General features: G+C 36.1%; 1 pseudogene; it reads right to left on the bottom strand.

Moving 5' to 3' along the window:
* Positions 1-16167: 16167 nt before the first annotated feature.
* Positions 16168-16267, bottom strand: LOC127116192 (uncharacterized; annotated as a pseudogene).
* Positions 16268-24456: the final 8189 nt, after the last annotated feature.

Genomic DNA, 24456 nt, shown 5'->3' with positions numbered 1-24456 from the left:
TATTTACTCCAATCACCCGATAACGAATCGAGATAATACACTATTAGTCTCGAAAGATCCATAGCAACCAACACCCAGTGACCACTGTAAAATAAAACAAAAATTTAGATGAATGAAAATTTTCTACGTAAAAGATATACATAGATTAGAATGAAATTATTAGAAAGAAAATCTAACCCGTTGCCAGAATTAAACGATAAAAAATACAAACTGGGTGTAGTATTATCGCCGGCCGCCATGAATCTATCGACTAGATCATTCTTTACGGATGTTGGATTTTTCGTTATTAACGTTGCGTTGATACGGGAAGCAGCAATAAAATTGAAACGGTTACACAATTCAGTTCCCCGCAGCAATGTTACATACATATACCTTAAATAGAAACATAATAAACATTAGACTACTCATTGAAATGTGTAAATAAATTGTTCAACTAAGTAAATTATAGATTGATCGGAGTACCATATGTATGTATGAATGACAGCGATGCCCAATTCGTCGTGTTCAAAAAGTTGTTGCATGTCCTCCTTTGCAATTATTTCGAAATGAGCAGCTCCGAAAACACCTTCATCAAAATCTATACTACGAATGGCCCCGTGCATAATATCGGACTCATTCACCATTTTCTCAAGACGCATCATAATTTGAGATTTTGTCCCGGACGTCGTTGGAGGAATATCGTTACCAGCTTTTTTCAACTTTCGACCGGGAACCTAAAAATTCATATAAATTAAATCATGACTTTTTGTGATGCAACAGAATCGTTGCGTATATAATTCAATAGGTATATATATTTGTACCTCTTTTAGAGATGCAACCGACTCGATGCGTCTTGAAATCCCTTTACCAGCTTTATGCGTGGGTCTTGTAGGAGTCTAACATTACCATGTAATAAGGATTGATTAAATATCATAATTGTAGCTGAATTGAAATATGAATACTAAAGATTCATAATCATTTAGAACATATATACCTCGGCATCTGGGAAAATTAGATCTGACGGCAATCCAACAAAGGATCCGACTGCTTCTCGCATCAACGTTGTCTCTGAAACAACGTCAGGTAATGGTAGAAGCGCGTTGGTATCTAATACAAGGTCAACCGAAACTTTCATATATCCCACCGGGAGGGGATTATGGTGAAGTAATTCACCCGAAGTGTTGTGCACTTTTCCCTTGCCAACCATGCGATAAGTTGGTGACGATAGATACAGCTGACAAGGTGAAATGCCCTAAACCAATAATAAATGTTATTGTTAACGTGTATATGTGTCAAGTAAAAAAGTGCTATTTTAATTTCATAATAACATATATAATTACCTCGGGAAATTTCGGTTGACAATTGATACTAGCTCGGTCACTAGTATCTTTTGCCTCGGAGGCGCACCTTTCCTCTCTATACCTTGCATTCTCGTTTTGCAGTTGGAGTACTTGTGCCCTTAACTCCGCCAAGGTCTCCATCACCTCTTTGTTGGTAGGATTTTTTGTTTTTGGGTTTTTATAAAATGACGACGGAGTCACACCAAAACCCTTACCCCTCACACGACCGGAATACTCAGGAACATTTAGTACTCGACTAAGTACGCTCCTGCAATCCTGGACCTCGGTTGAAGGTAAGGTTTGGGATAAAGTCTCCTGAAATATTATTAGAGGAGATTAAAAATGAATTATATGTCTAACAAAATTTTCGATATAATTAAAGAAATAATGTTACATATACTTACACATTCGTCATAAACAGTTTGGACCGCTTCAACGACAACCCCATCCTTCCCAACCCGAGCAGCCTTCCATAATACGTGCTCCGGAAGAGATGTTGCGTCACTTTTCTCCTCGGCTAGCTACACATTTAATTAGATTATAAGATCATCAATTATAACATATTGTGACAATGTATAAGCTCATAGCATTTGAATATACTCACAATTCTTTGTTGTAACCGTGCATATCCCGTACGCCCTTTTTTGTACGGATACGCGGGTTTTGATGCCCTTTTCCGATTTTTGTCGCTTACTTCCTGGATAAAAAAGTTTAAGGCATATTAGAACCAAGTAACTTAACAATTGTATAATACCATAATTAATAGACATTACATGGAATTTTTCGTTTCTTCGTTTGGCGACAAAGTTATCCCATTCATCGGCTGAAATAATCTCGGCATACTTCATTGGCCGTTCTGCTTCAACAAATTTTCCTTCCTCATCCTTGAGAAATTTGTTGGATAAAAAGGATCGAAATCCTCGGAGTCTTTTTCCGGCCAATTGAATACAATATTTTTGCCGGCTTTCATCGATGTGAAAGGATCTTTAAAAAACATACACATGGAGTGTGTTATTATAAAGTAATATTATAACAATATATGGTCAACAAATAGTCAACAAAAAAAACATATAACAATATATGGTAAGTACCTGTATCTCCGACCATATTTTTTCTTTGCCAACCTTCAAGTCCGGACTTCTCCAATTATCACATGTAATCGGAATATGTTGTCGAACAAGGAAACCAATGTAACTTGCCAACATTGAACCGTTAGGCTCAATTAGTTGGTCTTCAGCACTCCAATGTACTTCAAATTTTACACCCTTGTCTCTTGCACGAATGATTGACTTCATAACAGTCAATCCTCGTTTGATTTCTTTTTCAACATTGTTACGTGATCCATTCGCGTCATGGGTATCGTCTTGGTTAGCCATTTTATCTGTAATATAGAAATGATTCAATAAGACCCAAGTAAGACAATGATTAAATACGTGAACACATTCATATACCTTCCATTTCTCTCATGTTACAACAATCTAAACTCTTTTTTTTTTTATCATTATTGAATACAAACTCACACACACCTACTGCATGCAAAAGACCAATGCAAACTTATGGTGTTTGGAACATGAACAAACTTGCATCCATAATCATCAAACTTCCAAGCACAAGCTCAAACACACTTCAAATGATATCAGTTTTCAATCAGAAATAAAAAACTCAGTTTGCCCTAAACAACATTAATCAACATAATGCACAAAATGTAAAACTAAGTTTAGAAAATGCCCTAATCAAACACATGAAGAAAGTGAACGGTAACGATGGAGAAGAGAAATACCTTCAAGGTGACGGTAACGATGGAGAAGAAAGTGAACAATGACGGTGGATGTGAACGTGAACGCAGCAGCAGAAAAAGGCGACGGCGACGATGACGGTGAGGGAGGGAGAACGAACGGAGGACGAGAGTAATCGCAGTAGAGAGTAAACGTAGTAGAGAGAAAACCCAGTTACGTAAACGAAATAGCTTATAGAGAGGGAAAATAAAGAGACATGCAGTATATGTTATAATTTTAATGTTTACTAAAGGGGACCTTAGAGGGCGCTTTTGTAAAAAAAGCGCCCTCTAAAGGGGGCCTAAGAGGGCGCTTCTGAAAGCGCTCTCTAAGGCTTTTCAAAAGCGCCTTCTAAACTGGAAATGTACATGGACTTAGAGAGCACTTTTTTAAAAGCGCCCTCTAAGGGTAACCTTAGAGGGCGCTTTCACTAAAGTGCCCTCTATTGTTGTCCCTCCATTTCTTCATTATTTTTTTTTGGCTTCACTTTAGAGGGCGCTTTGTTACAAAAGCGCCCTCTAAAGGGGGCCTAAGAGGGCGCTTCTAAAAGCGCTCTCTAAGGCTTTCCAAAAGCGCCTTATAAACTGGAAATGTACATGGACATAGAGAGCGCTTTTTTAAAAGCGCCCTCTAAGGTTACCCTTAGAGGGCGCTTTCAATAAAGCGTCCTCTATTGGTGTCCCTCCATTTCCTCATTATTTTTTCGCTTCACTTTAGAGTGCGCTTTGTTACAAAAGCGCCCTCTAAAGTGCGCTGTCTATTCCAATAGTATGCTCCTTATTTTTTCTCTTCACTTTAGAGTGCGCTTTTGTAATAAAGCGCCCTCTAAGGGGCGCTGTCTATTCCAGTTTTTGGCATAGTGTTATTTTAACAATATATATATATATATATATATATATATATATATATATATATATATATATATATATATATATATATATATATATATATATATATATTTATATATATTATATATATATATATATATATATATATATATATATATATTAAATAGTTATAGAAAAAGAAAAAGAATATATTAAATAGTATATATTGTTTTTCTGAATTTAATATAATAATATTTTGATACATTAAACAAAGTATATTTTTATAGTAATATTTCTATATATTAAATAGAATATATTTTTATTTTTTATTTATTAGGTAATATTTTTATATAAGTAAGTAAATTATTTTTATGAATATATTTAGTAAGTAATATTTTTATATAAGAATATATATATTTTTTAGATATGTTAGTCAATAAAATTTGAGTAAGTATATATTTTTTAAAGTATCTATTACGAATGAGAAATGATCGTCACGTGCACAACAATTGACACCTCAAATGATAGAAAAAACGTGACAATTTGCGCTAACTGAGGCAAGATGCGAGGCGGCAGAACGTCAAGCGGCGATAAATGCCCAAATGAAAAAAATGAAGAGACAAATTGAGATGGAGTAAATAATGCAACAATTACACTCACAACAAAGGAACCAAACAAATAGTTCAATAGGTGGATGATAATGATGTGGACGAAGCTATTGATGATGATGAGGATGATGATGTTGATTAATTTTTTTTATTGTTATTTTAGTTTTGTAAAATATTAGAATTATTTTGAATTGAAATTAGTATTTTACTTTTAAATATTAGTATTCTTTATTATTAATTGAAATTAATATTTTTTATTATAAATAAATTTATAATTTTTTATTATTAATTTTGTAATAAATAAATTTATAAATTACTATTATTAAATTTCATAATTAATAAATTAATAAATATTGTTTAATAAAAATTAATCTGTGAAATGAAAAACACGATATTAATTATAAATAATTTTTTAAATAAGTGTTATGGAAAAGACGACTCAAATATAATATTAAGGACGATAATTCACGTTGCAAAACTGTAATTATGATCTGCAAATCTGTTAAACAGAGAAAAAATATGTTAATAGCTACATCTTTTGGTCACTATTATAAACAATAGCTTTTTAAAAAAAAAATCTTAAATAATTGATATATCTGATATATAATAATAATCAAATATATTATTTATTCAATAAATCTAAAAAAAAATATTTATAATAGTGATAAAAAATTTACTCACTATATTGTGCAATTATAGGCTAGATTTCAACAATAATTAAGAAACTACCATCTAGAGAAACAGAATCCTCGAGATAAACTACAAAAGACACTTAACTCTAAAACTAGGTTAAAAACTCTCAAACTACTATAAACTAAAATAAATAAATAAAATAGAATTTTCAATAATTTCAGGGGAAATAGTACTAATAGGAGTAATATTTCAATTGTGCTGCGGTATATTTTATTTATTAAGTACTCATACCTGAGTAGATTTATTTTAAAATACTCTTATTTATCGTTATTAATTGTGATTGCGATCTGAATATAATTTTGAGTCTTAATTAATGAATAGGCCTAGCTTTCTTGTTTTAGTTAATGAGGAAGAAAAGAAGAGTCACGTTTTTTGTTTTAGTTCATAAATAAACATAGATTAACAAAGTTTATACAAAATAGTCATCTTAAATCCAAGCCATTCAATATGTAAAAGTTATTTCTATACATATAAAGCAACATCTACAACGTATCTAAATATGGCTTTTCTTTCTTCTTCAATCATTAGAAAGGTTCATTAATTTATTTTTTCTAAGAAACAAAATACTTTTGTTAATTCTTGTGGGAAACGTAAGAATTTATTATCTATTTCAATTTTTTATATTGGATGCATTAGGTGTATTAATATTTTCAAATTAATATAAAAAAGGAAGAGTATCCAAATTCGGACGTATATTTTGATCGGTATAAAGTATGAGCTTTGTTAATTAGTACCTTCAGAAGGGACGACACGTATGGAATTGAAATTTCTTAATTTTCACAAACTTATGAAACTTTCATCTTTTTGTTTTGACAATTGTATTGGTTTTTAAATGGTGCAGATTATCCATCAATTTGGTTATCACTACATACTTAGTTTCATTGAACATAATAAAAGTTACATGGAAATAGAAATATGACAACGAAGCTGCATCATTGTATTTAAAGAGTCTTTGAGAGCATTAAAAAAAACACGAATGAAAGGAGGGTTTGAAATGTATTTCAAGATTTAAATTTTTTCTTTACCCAATTACACAAACAACAGATATTAAACAAAAATAAAAAATAGGATTATTTTTATCCTGGTTCATGGTTAAGTAAGCTACATTCAATCTATCCGCCAGAGTAATTTCGCATTTAAGAAAGGCTTAATCTACTGAATAAAGAGTTGATTACAAACTCAAAGACAACCTGTTTAAAACTCCTTGAGAATTTTGACTATACCTTAGTATCTCAAATAACTTAACCAAAGGTTAAAAATAAAAGTTGTGTTTATAAGATCCTTCTAAAAATAAGCTGATAGACAAGTTTAGATCAAAGATATTACACTTAAGAAATATATTCAAGCAAATGTTCTAAGTGTATGAAGGTGAGAAACACTTCTTTTATTTTTCTCTTTCATGTATGTTCTTGCGTGTATACGTTATAATGCAAATCAATAGTTTTTCAATCATCAAAGACCTCTTTATATAGGTAAAAATAGATCCGTTGGAGGGTGAAGTTGGAATATACTAAATATTATAGTTGTAAGTTCATCACTTGTTTCTACAACAGTAGAGTAGCACTTGCAGTAGATAGTGGATGAGGATGAGACGTGAGAAACTATATTGGTAGAATACTACAGTCCTTTTTCTGATCTTCAAGATAGTGGAAAGGATATTTAATTTTTTTTACTGATTATAATTATCAGGTGTTCGTTTACTTTAGGTCCTTAACTTCTAGTCAGAGGCTTCGTATTAAAGTCGATGAAGCTTGAGTAGAGTTCAAGTCCTTTCTTCAGAATCTGGTGTGAATGAGACTTTAGAGTCTATAAGTCTAGTGTCTTGAGACTTCAGAGGCTTGGATCATCAGAGTCATTATGGATGGTTTCTTTGCATAAGCGTTAACTTGGTAATCTTGAAGCTTGAATTTCATTTAAGTATGCCTTTGATTATTCCTTTGGTTCAGAGTGTATCTTTAGTTTAGACTATGCCTTGACCATACTTGACTTCTTCAGAGTTTGGTTTTCTCATAGTTGAATTCTTCATAGTCAACATCTATTTTTTATGATCTGCACACTTACCAGAATGATTAGAATATAAAATTGTTCTCTATACATATTAAGTTTTGTTATCATCAAAACTCAAGGATAGTTGCAGAATCATACTTGTTCCAACAATCTCCCCCTTTTTGATGTTGACAAATTCATGTATTTTGATGAATAACTTTTACTTGGATAATCATCTTTATAAAACATCAGAGTTAAGTTTGTAAGCTCCTTCTGAGTTTTATATTTATCAAAGTTATTCTCAGCTTCTTCAGAGTGAGTTTTGTAAGCCCCTGAGATTAAGACTAGAAAATTTATGATAATCCATAAAAATAGTCAACATGAAAAAAAAATGTTCACCTGGATAACATAACAATTTCAGAGCTTGGTTTTTATCAAAGAGAAAATTACCAATGAGAAATCTGATTTCCTGGTTGATAATCTTAATAACAAAATATGGTTTATTGGTTAATAAATCTCCAACAAATTAAAGCATGTGAATAACATGATATTAGCATGTTTAGGATTTACTATGAATTAAAGATATATCAAAATGATATCCCCCCCCCCCTATTTGTCATCAATAAAAAAGAATAAGATGAGAATAAAATAAACATTTTTATAGATTAAACAACAAGGATAACAAAAAATCTGAGTCAGAAAAATATTTTTTAACAAGATTTATGATGGGGGTGGAAGTCTAGAAATGATGGTGGTCAACATGTTCTGAATTTGATAGTTGGTCTAATCCTGATGATCCATTAGGGTCCTTACTTCTTCACTATCCTTCTTCTGCTCATCCAAAATTTTCAGAATCATAGAAGTAACAACCTCAAAAGCAGGGGGTTTAGAAGATGCATTCCTAGAAGTAATCATTTTTGCTTATGCTTCCTCGGAGGTGCTGGTGTGACAACTTCTTCTGATTCAGATTGAGCAACTTTGTGCTAGTTCTTTCAGAGTCTTTCACATTAAATTCCCTTCCTTCAGAGTCTGAGTAGTTAATCTCCAAATCTGCAAACTTGTCAACTAGCTTTGACTTTTCAAGGTAAAGCTTATCATTAAACTTAACATGAATTGATTTCTCAACAATTCTTATTTCGGTGTTGTACACTTTGTAGACTTTCGAGCATTCAGAGTATCCTAACATGATACATTTTTGTGCTTTAGAATCAAACTTGTTCAAGTTCTCTTTAGTCTCTAAAATAAAACATGAACAACCAAAAGGATGGAAATATGAAATGTTGGGTTTTCTGTTCTTCCACAATTCATAGGGAGTTTTACCTAGAATAGGTCTAATAGAGATCTTGTTCTGAATGTAATATGATATATTGACTACATCATCCTAAAAGTTCTTAGCAACATTAGGATCATTGATTATGGTCCTGACCATTTCTTGCAATATGCGATTTTTCCTCTCTACAACTCCATTTTGTTAAGGAGTTATATGGCAAGAGAAATCATGGGAAATTCCATTTTCATCAAAAAAAATTCAAAGTTTTTGTTTTCAAATTCTCCACCGTGAACACTTATGACTTTAACAATCTTAAAGTTTTTTTTTTTCATTTGGAACTTGGGAGCAGAAGGTAGCAAACACAAAATGTGACTCATCCTTGTGTTTTAGAAACTTAACCCATGTCTACATGTTGTAGTCGTCAACAATGACTAAGTCGTACTTTTTCTCATTGACAGAGGCTGTTTTCACTGGCCCAATTAAGTCAATGTACAAAATCTCCAAAGGCCTAGAGGTTGAAATAACATTTTTTTGCTTTGAAAGAAGTTTTTGAAAACTTGTCTTTTGACATGCTTTACAAAGAGCATCTGAAGAAAACTTTAGATTTGAAAGGCCTCTAACTAAGTTCAGCTTGTTTAGCTTTGAGATTCTTCTCATGATAACACGGCCTAATCTTCTATGCTAAACAATTTCTCTTCATTCATAGACACGGGTCATTTAACATTTTGATTTTCTAAATCACAAAGTCTAATTTTGTAAATGTTATATTTCCTCTTGCCATTGAATAGTACAAAACCATCCTTCTGACTAATAACTTTGCATGATATTTGATTAAATATAATATCATAACCATCATCACTTAATTTACTTATGGACAAAAGGTTATGCTTTAATTCTTAAACTAATAAATAATTATTAATATAAGGAGAGAGTTGTTACCAACAATTCTAGAGCCAATCATCTTATCCTTTTCATTTCCTCCAAAATCAATGTTGCCTTCAAGCTTAAGTTCCATACTTTGGAACATATGCCTTATTCTCATCAGGTGACATGAGCATCCAGAGTCTAGGTGCCAAGATTGGTGTTTTAACTTGGCTGCTAAAGATGTATGCAACGTAGACTATTATATATTTAGGTACCCATATATTTTTGGGTCCTTTCTTGTTAGTTCTCCTAGAATTTTTCTTAACCCAGGGTTTTTGTGCAGAATAATCATGTGTATGCCCTAAGTGAAATGGGAGTATATAACTTTTAATTTGATTTCCTTTTTTTAGAATTAGGTTTGACCATAGAATATTTAGGTGGCACATAACAAAAACCTATCTTCCCATTTCAGCTTACTTCATAGATCATATAAGCCATTTTGCTTTTGTCTATGTTTTACGCAAGAATTTTTTAAAACAAATGTCATACTTTTTAATGACAAATTCAAAGTCCAAAGGAACTTCTGAAAGAATCTTTTTTTTCAAGTTCTATACTCTTACTTTTTAGGGCGGAGTTGTCTTTTTCAAGATTGCAAATCTTTTTTTTCATAGTAGAGTAATTTTTTTTCTTTAACTCACTATGAGCTTCAGAGCCAGCTACATGAATTTCTTTCAAATCCTTATATTTATTCTGAAGAATCTGATGTTTTTCAAAAATTTTAGTAAGACAAGACTCTACCTCAAAGCGAGTTAGGTTATAGAATACCTCACTGGAGTCTAATTATGATTCTGATCTAGATTCTAATCCCGATTTATAGTCAGATGGTTTTATGCTTTCCATCAGCACCATGTTGGCTTGCTCTTTTTTATAATCACCTTTTGAAGACTTAGAGTCGTCCCATGTTGCCATCATAACCTTCTTCTTATCTTTGAATAACTTCTTCTTTGGATTTTCTTTCTTTAGAAGTCTGGTGTTGAAGTAGATGACATCTTTGTCAGCACCAGACTTCTTCAGTCTAGATGTTGACTCAAATCGTCCACATGTCCCTTTCTCTAGAGTTGATTAACTCTTCTAAAAATAAGAGAAAGCTCATCTTGTTCATTAGAATTTTCTTCAGATTCTTCTTCTTCTTTAGCTTGAAAGGCCTTTTCCTTTTCTGCCTTGACTTTGGATTTGAGAGCCACAAATATTCCTTTTCTTTGAGGCTCATCTGTTGGTGTAAGCTCTAAAGGCCAATACTTTTGGTACTTGTATCGAATTATTTATTAATAATAAAAGACCTTTTCTTTATTATGTTTGTTTAATAAAGTCCCTAGGATAGCTAGTCCGTTTAATGTATCAAGTATGACTTAATCATGAGATCACATTAAATATAAGGACACTATTCTTAAAGTATCCGTAGTCGAGCTTTATTGTGAAGTGGGATAACATTAAAGCATTAAGACTATTATGTATATAGACTGATGATCACATATCATGGATCATGGATAAGGAGTTATCAAGTCTTAAACATAGGTATGAATATTAAGAGTAATATTTATACTGGATTGACCTGCTATGAGAATACTATATAGAATATTATGCAAAGTGTCATAAGTTATTCTCATGGTTATAATGGTGTATACCACCATTCGACCTGAAACCACTATGGACCCTAGATGTAGAGTCGAGTGCTTTATTGCTGATCAAACGTTATCTGTAACTGGATGACCATAATGACAGTTGATGGGTACTCCACGAAGCATGTTGTGGGATCTGAGTGACCTAGATGGAATTTTCCCATCCTGCGTAACAGGATAAATGTCTATGGGCCCAATATTGAACTGGACAAGGATGACACGGTCTATGCCTTGTGTTCAATATAGACATAAGGGCAAAAGGGTAATTATGCACATAAGTATTATCACAAAAGGATTTGTCAGATCACATGACATTTTCGTGTCTTGGGTAGCAGTGATGTGTTGCCAGATACTGCTCGATGTTTATTATGTTAAATATGTGATTTAATATAATTGACAATGCCACGAAAACCTACAGGGTTACACACAAAGGACGGATTGATGAGAGATAGAGTAATTAAGGAACACCGTAAGGTACGGTGCACTTAAGTGAATTGTAGAACATCGTAAGGTACAATGTACTTAAGTAGAATACGAAATATGGTAAGATACCACGCGCTTAAGTGATTTTGGCATATTATAAAATATGGGCCACATACACTTAAGTGGGCTTTTTAGCTTGTAGCCCACACAAGTGGTTCTATAAATAGAACCCTTGTGCAGAAGCATTCATTGCAGTTGCCTTTTTTGTTTCTCTCTCTCTCTCTCTCTCACTCAAAGCCTTCATTTGTAGCAGCTAGCACTGAGATTGAAGGAATTCGTTCGTGTGGACTGAGTAGAGGCGTTATCATTGTTCAACGTTCGTGATCACTCCGTAGATCTGCATCAAAGGTTTCAATCGTCACAAGAGGTGACGATTCTATCATTGATCATGCCCATTCGTAAGGATCACTAAAGGAGAAAATTTTAAATTCCGCTGCGTTTTGGATCACCTTCTCCTTCAGTGGTATCAGAGCCACTTACGAAACCATGCATCGGATAGCTGTTTATTTTCTGTATTAATATGATTAAAAGACATAATGAATCAAAGAATAAACGAGTATTTAAATTTGGCATCATGTGTGTACGATTTGGATGATTGATGTTGACTATGCTTCGGAACCGACATTAGTATGGTGAAGCAGCGATACATCGATCATCCATAGGTTACGCAATTGAGATTGATCAAGTTATATATGTTATAAGTAATCCTAATGCAAAATATGGTATATATGATATACTGTTTCTGTTTCGTTCATTCAAACACTTAATGGTTGTTTTCCTTTGAGCAATCAATGGTCATTTGCTTCGGAATACGACATTAGTATGGTGAAGCAATGACCTATTGATCAATCATACTGAATCAACAATCGAGGTGTGTTTGACGGTCTGAAATTGGCGCATTAGGGTTAGTGACGGCACAAGGGTTATGCCATCAAAGAGTTATGAATTGAGGGCTTGTTGGATCACGTCTGTTGGCTGTTTCAAAAGCGCTGATTTTGGCCGCGTGACGTTTGTCATGGGCCTGTAATGATCGTAACAAGCTGGATGTAACGGCCGTAACATGCTTTGTGACGGTCGTCACATTCACAGACTCAGAATTCTAGGTGTTTCTGTTATTTTGGCCACGTGACGTTCGTCATGGGCATGTGACGGTCGTAACAAGCTGGACGTGACGGTCGTAACATGCTTGTGACGGTCGTCACATTCACAGAGTCATAATTCTCGGGGAACCACCGTCCTCTGACCGGGCAGTGGAAACCCCGTTCTCGCTGACCGGGCAGCGGCCCCCCGGCTAACTCTACGTAGTGTGATCGGTCGTCGAAATTTAATTTGGTTTTAATTAATTAAAAGAATTAAAATTAATAATAATAATGTGTTTATTATTATTGTCTTGTGGTGATCAATTATGGCCTTAGTTTTCCTATATTTTGTTTTGGATTTTAAAATATGACCTGCGTGTCGTGCCTCTCTTTTAATCTCTTAATGTAACTTCTTTTCTCATCTCACTCCCTCGTATGTAAAACGAGTTTTCTTTTATGTAATGTAATGTTATGAAGAAAGAGAAGAATTCAATATCAGAGGAGGACAACCTTGAAGGTCTTGCTTGGAGAAGCTTAGATCGTTATTAGGTTAGCTTAGGTTCTCTCATTGGCTTGGGAGAACAATTGCGCTAGGGGCCATAACTGTTTCATTATGTATGTTGATGCATGTGAATGTATGTTGATGCATGTGAGAGACAATTTATATGATAAATAAGCCGGTGAGATCAGAATAATTGCAATTCCCTCAAATTAAATATTAAGTTTATGCTTTCCAAGTTTTAGCACTCATCAAGACTAGTATCGGATAATGTAGGTTTCGCCTACGCGAGGTGCATGTTCTATATTAAGAAGGTGCGATGGGATAATTGTAATATCCAATTGCTAAAATAATGGGTCAAACTTAACTAAACAAATTATAATAAGATTATATGTGTTTAGAAGCAAAAGTTGGAAATGATCCATGTGATTGATTGGAATAAGGAGTTATTCACCCAACTAAAATATTCGAGAGTTGTATTAGATACAATTGGAAGGAGTTCCTACATAAATAACCTAGTTTTGTGTAATCCTCCTACGCGTACTTAAAACAAAGTGAAATGTGGATCTCGACCCACTAGACAATCTTCCAACGAGATTTTCCGAATCAAATGATGAGGGTCATTTGTTTTGAGTAAAATAGTGGGAGCATACTTAATTAAAGGCCTAATTAAATATGTTATTGATACTTATATTTGATAACATGAAATTATATCATATTTTAGGACTTAATTCAATTAAATTTTATCATTATTTATTTCAGTTCACTTCATTTTATTAGATATTATGCGGTATTTTCTTCCTATTTGTCTCAGGTGGTTTATTTTGAAGCACAAGTAAAAATGGAAGAAAAGGAGGTGCAAAAAGAGAGAAAATGAACCAAATGTCAAGGCCCAGCCCAAAGTACAAGAACACAGGTGCTACGCCTGTGACGGACGTCACAGAGGCTGTGACGAGCGTCACGCCTTGCACACTCCTGTGACGAACGTCACACATGGTGTGACGAACGTCACACCAGTCCCCTACATTTTTTGTGCAAGGAACGCTTCAGAGACGTTGAGGGAGAGTTGAAGCCGATGTCCACGCCTAAGTACTTTGCACATTGAAGACCTTTAGAAGCGGAAACAGTTACTCAAGGCACCAATATAAATAGCCACTTGCCAAACCTAAAAGGGTTCCACGCTTTTCCACATTTTTCTTTGCCGTTTTCGCTTTTGCATATTTTCTTTTCCAGCAGCTTAGGCATTGTTTCTTTATTATTTTTACGAGTTTTACACTATTTCCCTTGCAATTTCTAATTCCTTTTTAGCATTCAGTTAATTCTTTTCGCACAATAGTTTCTACACCGGAAACTATTGTGTACCTTTTTATCGGATCTAACCTTACGTTAGAATCCAGTTTTTTTATTTCCTTCGTTTTAATTTGTTGTTTAATTGAAGAATCCAAGAACAAATCCTACCGGCTTGTGGTGGAGTGTTCAAGACTACTGTTTAACTTATTCAGGTTCTTTAATGATTATTTAATGCTTTGTTTTATTATTTATTTATATTATCTGCCTGGGATGAGTCTGTTTATGCATGATAAGTATTTAAGTTTGTTTAGCATGTCTGGCTAATTCGCTTAGATATCGGTATGTAAAGTAAGCGGAATAAGGGATCATAACTAAGTCGGTTTAATTAAATTTAAAATTAAAATCACTCTTTTTACGGTCTCAATTTACAGGTTTAATAACAAAGGTTTTTGCGAAAGTAAAAGACATAAAGAAGTTAAAATCAATAGAGCGAAAGTTTGAGGTTTTAACTGGACAGTGTAAATTAGACATTAATTCTAGATCAGGGCGAGAGCAAGTTTTAGAGTTAATTAAATTCCGATCTTTTCCAAAAAGTATTTTTAAAGATTGAATGTGAGGACGAGAGTTAAGCATTCGAATTTAATTATATAACCTAAGTCAACAGAGCGAGAGTTTGAGATAAGGGTGTTTAAACGGTCTGTGTTTTCTTAGAAAGAGTTTCTATGGACTGTATTGCTTTCAAAAAATGGTTTTTTGACTTAATTATAAGTGACAGCTACGTTAACATAAAATCATGGTTTATTCAATAGAGCGAGAGTTTGAGATAAAACTTTTAATCAATAGAGTCAACTGAAAAGATTTATTTTAAAACCAAGAAACCGACAAAGAATTGATTCCCTAATTACGACGAACTACATACCGATATCCGCTTTATTAATATTTAATCTAGATCTTATTTTTAGTTTTAGCTTTTCCCCCTAAACAATCGAACATTATCCACCTTAGCTTTACGAAGTAACCTTAGATAACGGTATATCGATTCATAAGTCCCTGTGGGATCGATATCTTTTAAAACTACGCGATAGAACTGTGCACTTGCAGTTTGTACTCCATTTTCGACTCATAAAGTCGCGATCAAGTTTTTGGCGCCGTTGCCGGGGACTTTTATTTAATCGATATCGTAACTCTTCCGTTACGCTGTAGAGACTAAGGTTTCTTTTTCTTCTATTCTTTCTTTCGTTGATTTGTATGCCACGCACTCGCTCACAAGGCGAACCACTCTATTTACGAATCAACGATATCGAACTATATCTCCGAGTCCTACGACGAATTCGGGAATATCGTGCTGCAAACAATCTCCCTCCTGTAGAATTTCCTGATTTCAAAAACATTTTTTCTTCGATAACCGAGATGGCAGAACCAGCTCGTGCTCTTAGAGATTACGCCGCCCCATCGCAAGATGAACCGCATTCAAGTATTGCTCCACCCGCAATCGAAGCAAACAACTTCGAACTTAAACCTTCGCTGTTGCAGGCTGTGCAACAGAACCAATTCTCTGGAAATCCTACCGAGGATCCAAACCTTCATTTATCCGTATTTGTCCAATACGCTGATACTGTTAAAGCTAATGGTGTCACTTCAGAGGCAATTCGACTTCGTCTTTTTCCTTTCTCATTAAGAGATAGCGCTAGAAGATGGCTTTAATCTCTCCCTTCCAACTCTGTCACCACATGGAACGAGTTGAAGAAAGTTTTTCTTGCCCGATACTTTCCGCCAAGCAAAACAACTATGTTAAGAGCCCAGATAAACGGATTTAAACAGAAAGACAACGAGTCTCTTTTCGAAGCATGGGAAAGATACAAAGACATGATGAGACTTTGCCCACATCATGGTTTGGAAGACTGGTTAGTAATTCACACATTTTATAATGGTCTCTTGTACAACACAAGGTTAACAATAGACGCCGCTGCAGGTGGTGCATTAATGAACAAACCTTATGCTGATGCTTACCAGCTTATCGAGAGCATGGCCCAAAACCACTATCAGTGGGGAACCGAACGAACAATGGTGGAAAAACCTCAAATGAAAACTGGCATGTACGAGATAAGTAACCTTGATCACGTCAATGCAAAAGTGGATGCTTTGGTCCAGAAAATTGAAAGTTTAAATGTATCACCTCCAGCCGCCGCGGTTGCTATAACTCAGAATTGCGAGGTCTGTGGAATCCAAGGTCACACTCCTACGGATTGTCAACTCTTGACAGGAATCCAAGCAGAGCAAGTAAACTACGCTCAAGGAAGCCCCTACTCGCATACCTATTGGAAGAACCATCCAAACTTTTCATACAAAAGTAATAATGCTTTGTACGCACCTGGACAATCTCCAAATCAAGCCCCAGCTATACCCCCGGGATATCAGAAACCGAACCCATCCATGCCTAACAATAACGCCCCTAGGAAATCCAACTTGGAAATCATGATGGAAAACTTTATAGCTTCCCAACAACAAACCAATAAAGATTTCTTAAACCAGAATGTACACACTGGCGAACAACTTAAACAACTAGCAAGCAAAGTAGATGCCCTGGCTACCCATAACAAAATGCTGGAAACACAAATATCACAAGTAGCTCAACAACAAGCGCCTACTGCTGCCCCAACTGGTACATTCCCTAGACAGCCCCAACCTAACCCGAGAAGCCACGCTCATGCAATCATATTAAGAAGTGGAACGAAAGTGGAAGGACCGTCTGATCCAAGGATAGAAAACCAAAACCCTAAAAAATCAACTGAGGAAAGCGAACCTAAGGAAAAGGAAGAGAGTAATAAGGAAACCATAGAAAAGAAGGAACCTTATGTACCTCCACCACCTTATAAACCACCTATCCCTTACCCTCAAAGGCTTGTTAAAACCAAAGATGCGGGCCAATTTAGAAAATTTGTTGATCTCCTTAAACAATTAAACGTTACAATTCCGTTCACCGAAGCTATTACGCAGATGCCCTCATATGCTAAATTCTTAAAAGAAATTCTTTCTAATAAGAGGAAACTTGAAGATAGCGAAACCGTTACACTCCCTGCCGAATGTAGCGCTATAATCCAAAACATGCCTCCTAAACTCAAGGACCCGGGTAGTTTCTCTATACCCTGTCACATAGGAAAATTTGTCATCGACAAAGCCTTATGCGATTTAGGAGCCGGAATTAGCGTTATGCCTTTATCCATATGTAAGAAACTGGAAATGGGAGAATTAAGACCAACCAAAATGTCTGTGCAACTAGCAGATCGTTCCATAAAATATCCTGTAGGAATTCTTGAAAACGTTCCCGTACGCATAGGTCAATTCTACATTCCAACTGATTTTACAATTATGGACATTAGAGAAGATGATATTACACCCATTATACTGGGAAGACCGTTCTTAGCGACTGCCGGTGCAATCATAGACGTAAAACGAGGACGACTCACCTTCGAAGTAGGTGAAGAGAAAATTGAGTTCATTCTTTCCCAATTCTTGAAAGCACCTGCAATAGAAGATACATGTTACTTCATGGATATCATCGATGAATGCATAAAAGAAGCAGAGTTAGGAGAAGACAAATCATCCGACTACCTTGTAGAAGACAAATCTAACCAATGTTTAGCAATAACACCGGACCCTACGCAATGTCTTAACAAACCAACCCTTGACCTGAAAACACTTCCCAAAAATCTGAGATATGAATTCCTAGACTTAGAACTTGAACGACCTGTGATAGTTAATGCAGACCTAGGAAGACTCGAAACAGAAAAACTCCTACATATCTTAAGAAAGTATCCAACCGCACTAGGTTACCACATCACCGATCTTAAAGGAATAAGCCCTTCTATTTGTATGCACCGCATCATGCTAGAAGAAGACTGTAAAACCTCTAGAGAACACCAGAGGAGACTAAATCCGATCCTGAGTGAGGTAGTAAAGAAGGAAATAACCAAGTTATTAGAAGCAGGCATTATATATCCTATATCTGATAGCAAATGGGTTAGTCCTGTACACGTAGTACCAAAGAAAGGAGGCATAACCGTTATTGAAAACGAAAAAGGGGAAACCATAACTAAACGAATCGAATTGGGATGGAGAATGTGCATTGACTATAGGAAACTAAACAAAGCAACCCGAAAAGATCATTTCCCTTTACCATTCATTGACCAGATGTTAGAACGATTAGCAAAACATTCACATTTCTGTTATCTAGACGGTTATTCAAGCTTCTTTCAAATACCAATTCACCCTGATGACCAAGAAAAGACAACGTTCACGTGCCCTTTTGGTACCTTCGCTTATAGACGAATGCCGTTTGGCCTGTGTAATGCTCCTGCAACTTTTCAAAGATGCATGATGGCAATTTTCGCCGACTTTCTCGAAAACATCATGGAAGTATTTATGGATGACTTTTCCGTATACGGACAAAGTTTTGAAGAATGCCTTGAAAACCTAGAAAGAGTTCTTGAGCGATGTGTAAAAGTAAACTTAGTACTTAATTGGGAGAAGTGCCACTTTATGGTACAAGAAGGAATTGTTTTAGGACACATCATCTCGAACAGAGGAATTGAAGTAGACAAAGCCAAAATAGAGGTAATCGAAAATCTTCAACCCCCAAGAACCGTGAGAGAAGTACGAAGCTTCTTAGGACACGCCGGTTTTTATCGACGATTCATCAAAGACTTCTCTAAGATAACTAAACCTTTAACCGGACTATTGATGAAAGATGCTGATTTCATATTCGACGATAACTGTTTAAAAGCATTTCAAACGCTTAAGCAAGCATTGATCTCCACACCCATAATGCAGACACCCGACTGGAATGAACCATTCGAAATAATGTGTGATGCCAGCGATTATGCTGTAGGTGCTGTTTTAGGACAACGAAAGGATAAAAAGCTTCACGTTATATATTACGCAAGTAGGACCCTAGATGAAGCGCAGATGAATTACGCCACTACCGAGAAAGAACTCCTAGCAGTGGTATTTGCGCTAGATAAATTTCGTTCCTACTTGGTCGGAGCCAAAATAATAGTTTACACTGATCACGCCGCTATCAAATACCTCTTAACAAAAAAGGATGCTAAACCTAGACTCCTAAGATGGATCTTGTTGCTACAAGAGTTCGATTTAGAAATAAAAGACAAGAAAGGAACTGAAAACGTAGTAGCAGACCACCTATCTAGACTTGAGAACCTTGAACCGGAAAGAACATCAATTAATGATGATTTCTCGTACGATAAACTTATAGCTACTTTGGAAGAGAATAACTCTGACAAGCCAGTAGAAACCACCTTAGCTATATCTGTCACACCATGGTACGCTGATCTCGTAAATTATTTAGCCGCCGGAATAGTTCCACCTACTTTATCCCACCAACAGAAGAAACGATTCTTCTACGACATAAAACACTATTACTGGGATGATCCCTTACTTTTCAAAAGAGGCCCCGATGGTATCTTCCGTCGATGTATACCCGAAGAAGAGGTAGAAAATATAATCCAACACTGCCACTCCGCTCCTTATGGTGGACACGCAAGTACATCCAAGACCTGCTCTAAAATCCTACAAGCCGGCTTTTATTGGCCAACTATATGGAAGGACGTACATGCGGCTATTAAGGAATGTGACAGATGCCAACGCACAGGAAACATATCTAGACGTGACGAGATGCCACAAAAGGGTATTTTGGAAGTAGAGATTTTCGACGTATGGGGAATAGACTTCATGGGACCTTTTCCATCCTCTTTCGGCAACAAATACATACTCGTGGCAGTAGACTACGTTTCAAAATGGATCGAAGTTATAGCTTCTCCAACAAATGACACCCGAGTAGTAACTAGACTCTTTAAGAATATAATATTTCCGAGATTTGGCATCCCAAGAATAGTAGTCAGTGATGGTGGATCGCACTTTATATCCAAGGTACTCGAAAAACTATTGTTTAAATACGGCGTGAGACAGAGGATAGCGACACCTTACCACCCTCAGACCAGTGGGCAAGTTGAAGTGTCCAATAGAGAGATTAAACAAATATTAGAGAAAACAGTCGCCACTTCAAGGAAAGATTGGTCATTAAAATTACCAGAGGCTTTGTGGGCATACCGAACTGCTTATAAAACCCCCATAGGGACGACCCCATTTAAACTCATTTATGGAAAATCCTGTCACCTCCCGGTAGAGTTAGAGCATAAGGCCTATTGGGCTATTAGAAATCTGAATTTAAACTATAAGGTCGCCGGCGAAAAGAGAATTCTTGACATAAACGAATTAGAGGAACTCAGAAGAGACGCCTATGAAAATGCCAGAATCTACAAAGAAAGAACAAAACAATGGCATGACAAGCGTATATCAAGGAAAATCTTCAAGCAAGGCGACGCAGTCCTTTTATTTAACTCTAGACTAAAGCTATTCCCGGGAAAACTACGATCCAGATGGTCAGGTCCTTTTCATATCACTAACATCTTTCCCAGTGGAGCGATAGAAATTAAAGGCAAATCCACAGAACCTTTCACCATAAACGGGCAACGTCTAAAACACTATCACTATGCGGAAATCAACGAAGATTCGCAAATCCTACACTTAGACGAAATGCCCCCAGGATCAATAGATTATACTTAACAGTTTTCTTTGTCGAGCTTGCGACATTTAAACAAAGCGCTTAGTGGGAGACAACCCACAATTATTTTATTTATTTCTTATTCTATTATTATCATTTTCCTATTTCTTCCTTAATTATTCTTTTAATTTCTGTTTAGTATTCATTCCTGATTTATTTTAATCCAAAAAAATAAATAATAATAATAATAATAATAATAACTTTTTTTCTTCTTTCGGCATTTGGCCAAATCCTAACTAAAACTCATGTTTTCTTTTCTCTAGCTAACACTAACCAGATGGGACATATTGATCGTATGGGTATCAAATTCAGAGGAATGGCTCAGAAACAAAAGTTTGACGAAGTAGCCACTAGAGAGATGCTACCTAGTTTATATGCTGATGATTGGGCTATGACTGCCCTTGGACTAAGAGAAAGTGTCCTGTATTTGCTGAATCAGATAGGATGGGAGACATCCCCTATCCTAAGACATTTCGCCACCTACCGGAGACTCACACTAGAATTCCTTAGCTCATTAATCTATCTACCCAGCCATGGAAAAGGAATTAGCAGAGGTTTTATCCAGTTCAGAATGTTCAACATGGAGTACCAATTTAATATTAGAGACTTTACAAACCTATTGGGTTTTCCTACCTCCTTTGACACATTCACAGTAAGCCAGGAAGAACTTTTTGAGTATAGAGAACTTGAACACTTTTGGGGTAGTTTGACTGGAAATGATGAACCCGGGGACCATGAGTTTCTCCCTGGAAACATTCATAACCCGACCTTCCGTTACTTCCATGGGATCCTCACCCACACCTTATTTGGAGAGAAGCCAAACAGCACTTCAGTTTCACGTGATGAACTCTTCATCCTATTCTGTGCTTCTCAGAACCGTCCAGTAAATGGTGCCACCTTTATGCTAGCAAATTTAGACCACCTTATCCAAGATGAGCGAGCACCCATTAGAATAGGCGGTCTGATAACCATGATTGGTAACGCTATCGGGTTACGTCAGTCGATTCTCGACCTAAGCCCTTTTTGTGGCATTACTACCATGAGTATACCTTTCCTCTTCAACACCTTGTTTATAGCAAACCTAGGATCTGATGAGTTTGAGCTTATTATTAATAACCAGGTTCTTTGCCTATTTACCTTACCCGATCCTAGGACTAGTATTCATGACCGCAACAACTGGCTCTACAATCTGAACAAAACCCCCACTCCTGCTAGATCCACTGAATCCATCCAGGACTATGAGATTTGTGATGACTATGAGATTCATAATGACCAGATCCCTTATGCTGAATCTGACCCTCAGACACCATCTGGCTATTATGATATTGACCCTCCTCCTCAGCCTGTTCAGACCGAAGAATCAGCAATATCCGACCTCCGGCATCATATGCCCGGAACTGATTATAACACCGCCATTGAAGCTTTGATGTCAGAACAAGACGCCCTCAGAGAAGAATTTACTGACATGAGACACGAAGTTCTAGGATACATGAGCAGTATGACAGATCAGTTTCACGAGCTACTACACCGTGTTAACTCTTTTGCTCCTCCGGCCAGAGATCGTGCAGATGGATAGAATTTAGTTATTTTTCTTAGCTATCTAGTTTTAAGTTAGATTATTCATTAATGTTATTTGAATTCATGTTCGCATTTGTTTCCTTTTTACATTTCTTTTGTTTTTTTTCTTTCCAATATTACATTATGATCATTTTATTGAAGTTATTTATTTAATTTTATTATGCAATAGCTATTATATTCTCTACTGTTGCTGCCTATAACCTATTGAATTATTCATGCAATATTATGCAAAGTAGAATGGCATGCAAGATAAATTAATTAGCAAGATAAAATAATCTAAAAAAAAACAAAACAAAATAATAAAAATAAATCCATTACCAAAGTAATTCTGTAGAACGCCACTGAAGCCTTGCCAAAAAGAATGTGTGACGAGCGTCACACAATCTATGACGAACGGCACGCCAAGAGCCTGTTACGAGCGTCACACCCCTGTGACGAGCGTAACACCTTCCTGACTAGGTGAACGTTACATAGCCGTTGGAGACGAACGTTACACCCTTCAATTTTTTTATCTTCCCCATTCATTCACATTTACCCACATTTATTTACTTTTCAACAATTTTTTTTTTCTAACTTCCAAATTCTTTTCCTATAAATACCCATCAAAACCTCCCTTCATTCACCACAAACCATTCTCTCCCATCAAATATATTTCTTTTCTCTTCAAATTACTCCTTCAAATTCATTCATCACTATGGCGGGAAATCAGAATTTCGAAAATATCATCTTCCGATCCGAAGACGAAAATTATCAAAGGGAGAAATTCGAGCGTTTCCAACAGTGAGGCGTCGTCTCCACCAGGTACCCTGATTTTACTTGTTTACACCAATTAGGATTACTCCAAGGTATCGAATGGATGCTCCGTCAAGCCGACTTAACCTTTCTATGCACCCATAACCAACCAACATACCCCTCCCTAACCTTAGAATTCTTAAGTTCATACGCATACACCACTCCCGCCGGTGAAGATGAATTTTTAACCGGCACCGTAACCTTCCGAATGTTCAACACCGAGTACTCCTTAACCCAAAACCAATTGAGTACCATGCTACAATTTCCCACAGAAGGTCAAGTCTACCCCAGAATCCCTCCCGAAATAAACTGGAGCACGGTTGCCATTTCCACCCTTTTTAAGAAAATATCCGGTCTAGATGCCTACAACTGGGAAGAACTCCTTCTTTCCCACATACATAACCCAACCATCCGATATTTTCTCCGGATCCTACAAAACACAGTTTTTGGAAGACCAAACAACAGTAAGGTCAACGCAAAAGAACTATTCTTCCTCGAATGTGTCTTCGAACCGACTGCTAAGGTAAACGCTGCCTCTTTTCTACTTCATCATATCCGCACCTTATGTGCTAGAGGCCGCCAACCCTTTGTAATTGGTGGATTAATCACCACCATTGCACTTGGCTTAAACTTAGGGGACCGACTCCAAACCTTAGAATCCCTACCTCCCCTATTTATGGACATCAACTACTGTCGATCCAGCCGCATGATTAAGAATAGAGTAGGAGGAGGATATTATCTTATGGTGAACAACCAGGCCATCCCAAGCGTTGTCCTACCCAACATGGCCCTGACCGATGTCACAAACCGCAACCGCCTCCTCTATGATCTAAATGCTCCCGAAGCCACCGAGCCTTCACAAGCAAACCCGCCCACAGACGAGTTTGAAGGAATGGAGCAAGGTGATCAACCTCCTGCACAACAATCAGTCCCGCTCAACCTTTCCGATAATGCAACTGGCCCATCCTCACGTCGTCGACGAAGAAGGCCTGCAACCAACGACGACATCATGGATGCTATTGATGGTATGCAAGCACAGAATGTCGAGATGATGCAAATGATGCGTCAAATGCA

Source organism: Lathyrus oleraceus, chromosome 1 (assembly GCF_024323335.1).
Source record: "Lathyrus oleraceus cultivar Zhongwan6 chromosome 1, CAAS_Psat_ZW6_1.0, whole genome shotgun sequence".
NCBI classification, from domain to species: domain Eukaryota; kingdom Viridiplantae; phylum Streptophyta; class Magnoliopsida; order Fabales; family Fabaceae; genus Lathyrus; species Lathyrus oleraceus.
The sequence above is the reverse complement of the archived record's forward strand: the minus strand, read 5'-3'. Positions and strand labels throughout refer to the sequence as shown.